Source organism: Rhodamnia argentea, chromosome 5, assembly GCF_020921035.1.
Source record: "Rhodamnia argentea isolate NSW1041297 chromosome 5, ASM2092103v1, whole genome shotgun sequence".
Classification (NCBI taxonomy): Eukaryota; Viridiplantae; Streptophyta; class Magnoliopsida; order Myrtales; family Myrtaceae; genus Rhodamnia; species Rhodamnia argentea.
In genome coordinates this window covers 16,761,733-16,766,702 of record NC_063154.1, presented here as the reverse complement: position 1 = coordinate 16,766,702, position 4,970 = coordinate 16,761,733, and positions in this window count along the sequence as shown.

Here is a 4,970-nt window from a genome sequence, read left to right as displayed (position 1 = left end):
GTTGAGTACAAAACTAAATTTCCTTGAATTGATTTTGCTGAATTTATCTCTTTCCCCTTTTGGTAAATTTCATTCTAATGATAGTTTAACTTATGTTTGTATGAAAGCCAGTTCCCGATATAAAGTACATGAGTAAGAGCTTGCGGAAATATTATATGGTGCCTTCTTTATTGGCGTTAGGGAAACGCTAAATCCATCAAAAGTGTGCATTAAATCCTCTCTGTTAAATGATTCGTGAAGTTGCCATTGGTCAATTGGATGAAATCTACAAGCTTGTTTGGAGTCCTCGCACTTTTATTTCCCATTCAAATTTATCTCCTAGTGTATTATTGCGCCGTTTCTTTTGAAACATCATATATAGAGGAGAACATATTCGAATATGACATGATAATGTACACTTAATTAGACCTGATTACTAGACAGGTTCGGTTTGAATTTCTAGCAGCCACCATGTCCAATTCGTCTTTTTATAATTGCGAAGTGTATTTCGAGGTAGATAAACCAAAATAAACATTTTATCAGTATAATTTTTAGTGAATTAGTGGCTCAAAGTCCCTGACCAGGCCGAGACCCCTCGCTAACAAGGCTCTAGAATTTGTTGCTCGAGCCTACCAGAGAGTGCAAAATTTTCAATCAGATGTGCCTGCTTTTTCGATATGCAATTCTATATATTAACATCAATATTATTAAATTTTTTCTTAAGTCAATTATTAAATTTTTGTAACCGAAGCTGTAGATGATGTGTTTTGATGTTAAAGCAAAGTAATATAGGACTTGGCAATTTCCCCGCTATATTTGAGAGGGAAAAAAGGGAAAGAAAAGGCATATGCAATAGAATCCAAAAGATGAAATATTGGATCCAAGATTGCCGGGCATCATAAGCAACTTAACATTTTCCAAGATTGCTCTCTTTTTCCTTTCCTGCAATGTTAGGTCCTTCTTGCTTTTGGAAATAATAAGTATATATAATGCATGAACTACATTGAACCTGAATCGTCATATTTGCTGAGTCCCCAGTGAGTCCTACGGATACGGGACCCACAATTTTCGATAGCATGGCTCAATTTAGTATATGAACGACGTTCATTTATCTCTATTTTTAATTTAGAAACCGTAATAACAAATGTTGCGAAATATTGGTTGTTTTTCTAATCTCCTAGTAATTATAATTCTATAATAAATTATAACGGTGTGGAGTGATTTTTTTTTTTTTGTGTGTGGCTATTTTCAGATTTGGTAATTGGGTATCTGAAACACTAGATTTTCAGTTCAGCTCCCAAAACAAGTCATTAGATAGGGTTTATTGTCCACTTTATAGTCTGCAATGAGCTTTATTGATTATAGGCTTGTTTCCTCAACCATATCCTATCCCTTGATGGGACACGGATCGACTTGTTTAGTGTAATGACTGTCCGTCAATTACGTGAGGATTGTCTAGTCGATGGACAGAAGACTTAATATCACATCAAATGCGTAATCCATGTGTCCACTCTCAAATTCTATCCATTTGTTTTTTTTTTTTATCGAAAGAAAAATTTTCAATTTATATCAAAGAGATATACATCACTGTAAAATAAAAATAAAAATCCAACAAAATAAGTAAATCTGAAATATAAATCAACTCGGTTGAGCTTGTAGAAATTCGCTAATTCTTCAAGGATGGATTTGACATTGCATCCAAGCATAATCGGCGGCGATCACCAGATCCCGCATCATTATCAATGATGAACACATACCGAGAAGTCCCCCTATAAGGCGGTGCACGCCTAAGTTCGGTATACCCAACACTATCACTGCGCGGAGATAACAATAACCTCAATAGGTTGAAATAGTATAAAAAAAAGACTTGCAAATCCCAAGTATATTTCTAGATCTTAATAGAATGACACTCAAATCTAAATTTAACTCTAGATTAGGAGGGAGTAACTTGAAAAGATACTTGTTGATCACAAATCGCTTTCGGATAAGTCGATTGACAGAGAAAAGTTTCGACGATTTGCAAAGTACTTGACAATCTAAAGCAAACACTCGGAGTCGGAGCGAGCAGATTCTTCCAATGCACTTTCGTTTCAATCTTCGGAGAGTTTAGATGTCGATCGTAACTCCACAAAATTAACAAAGAAATTTATTGAAAATAACAAGTACGGGAAAACTAAAGCAATATAGAGAAAAGAGAGATGGGGAGGGAGGGAGAGAGGGGAGAAAGGATCCTCTCTCTCCCTCGGGAAGGATTCTGCATAAAAGAGAAGGGAGGAGGTGGCAGGTGGGAGAGAAACCCTAGGGGAGAAAAAGAAGGCTGCGGCCAAATTTCTTGCCCAGTTAACACTATTAAATAGCAGTTCATATTTGATAAGTCTCTCACAGTCATCTTCACAGAATTCGCGAAAAATTACTTCCTCGCGACAAATACGATATATCATATTTTGAAAAGTCGTGCCTATTAGAATGTGACCTAAAATATAATGTTTCTTGAGTTCAATTTGCTTCACTGGTACGTTACCGAATTACTTTCTCATTGGATGCTCTCGATTTACATGTGGTTCGTGACTAACCTATGCGTCAGTCCATCCCCAAAGGGATATGTCAGATTCTATATAATCTCATTTGGTTGAAAGAGAGAGCTCGGTGTATAGGAGCAGAGGAGTGTTTAGCTTTTGCTTCTTGAATTAGAGAGAAGAGGATTGAGAGACATCCGTCTTGATTTAAGGAAAAAGATTTTGAAGTCTCGAAAGTGAAATGTTGGTTGATCGAGTTTTTGGATGATAATGTAAGTCGTCTGGCACCCTCTTTATTATTTCTAAATCATATGTTGTGTGCTATATGTAAATTGAATTAGATATATCAATATTGAACACCACATATATGAATGGCTGATACAATGTGCAGTGAGCATGTGATGCGGAATGTATTAGTAGTGCGTTTCTGAATTGATTGGACAGACAAAAATCCAATCGGAAGGCTAAACGGTGATATACCAAGAATCGGCGGATCGAGTCGACGACATTGGATCGAGCCCAAATTGGGTCGGCTGAAGCAAAACGGCGTCCTGATCAATATTCACCGCCTTTAACTGTGACTAACGATGGATTTTGACGATTCGGGAATGTCTAGATGGGTTTTCCTATTTTTTTTAGTATTTTCGGGATTTATTAATGGCAGTTTTGTAATTTTGGATTTTATATTTAGAATCCTACTAGAGTTAGGATTAGGGTTAACACCCTAAAAAAGGTGTGTTTATGACGTTTTTGAGGATGATCATTATTTTATTATCAAATTTCACGAGATTTCTCTCTCAAACAAAGATTTGCTTGTTATTTTTACTGAACGCTACATTAACATGAAGTTAAAATTATGTAAATGAGAAGTAAGGAGGGGCAAGGACGTGAGGATTGTCTAGTCGATGGACAGAAGACTTAATATCACATCAAATGCGTAATCCATGTGTCCATTCTCAAATTCTGTCCATTTGTTTTTTTTTTTTTATCGAAAGAAAAATTTTCAATTTATATCAAAGAGATATACATCACTGTAAAATAAAAATAAAAATCCCACAAAATAAGTAAATCTGAAATATAAATCAACTCGGTTGAGCTTGTAGAAATTCGCTAATTCTTCAAGGATGGATTTGACATTGCATCCAAGCATAATCGGCGGCGATCACCGGATCCCGCATCATTATCAATGATGAACACACACCGAGAAGTCCCTCTATAAGGCGGTGCACGCCTAAGTTCGGTATACCCAACACTATCACTGCGCGGAGATAACAATAACCTCAACAGGTTGAAATAGTATAAAAAAAAGACTTGCAAATCCCAAGTATATTTCTAGATCTTAATAGAATGACACTCAAATCTAAATTTAACTCTAGATTAGGAGGGAGTAACTTGAAAAGATACTTGTTGATCACAAATCGCTTTCGGATAAGTCGATTGACAGAGAAAAGTTTCGACGATTTGCAAAGTACTTGACAATCTAAAGCAAACACTCGGAGTCGGAGCGAGCAGATTCTTCCAATGCACTTTCGTTTCAATCTTCGGAGAGTTTAGATGTCGATCGTAACTCCACAAAATTAACAAAGAAATTTATTGAAAATAACAAGTACGGGAAAACTAAAGCAATATAGAGAAAAGAGAGATGGGGAGGGAGGGAGAGAGGGGAGAAAGGATCTTCTCTCTCCCTCGGGAAGGATTCTGCAGAAAAGAGAAGGGAGGAGGTGGCAGGTGGGAGAGAAACCCTAGGGGAGAAAAAGAAGGCTGCGCCCAAATTTCTTGCCCAGTTAACACTATTAAATAGCAGTTCATATTTGATAAGTCTCTCACAGTCATCTTCACAGAATTCGCGAAAAATTACTTCCTCGCGACAAATACGATATATCATATTTTGAAAAGTCGTGCCTATTAGAATGTGACCTAAAATATAATGTTTCTTGAGTTCAATTTGCTTCACTGGTACGTTACCGAATTACTTTCTCATTGGATGCTCTCGATTTACATGTGGTTCGTGACTAACCTATGCGTCAGTCCATCCCCAAAGGGATATGTCAGATTCTATATAATCTCATTTGGTTGAAAGAGAGAGCTCGGTGTATAGGAGCAGAGGAGTGTTTAGCTTTTGCTTCTTGAATTAGAGAGAAGAGGATTGAGAGACATCCGTCTTGATTTAAGGAAAAAGATTTTGAAGTCTCGAAAGTGAAATGTTGGTTGATCGAGTGTTTGGATGATAATGTAAGTCGTCTGGCACCCTCTTTATTATTTCTAAATCATATGTTGTGTGCTATATGTAAATTGAATTAGATATATCAATATTGAACACCACATATATGAATGGCTGATACAATGTGCAGTGAGCATGTGATGCGGAATGTATTAGTAGTGCGTTTCTGAATTGATTGGACAGACAAAAATCCAATCGGAAGGCTAAACGGTGATATACCAAGAATCGGCGGATCGAGTCGACGACATTGGATC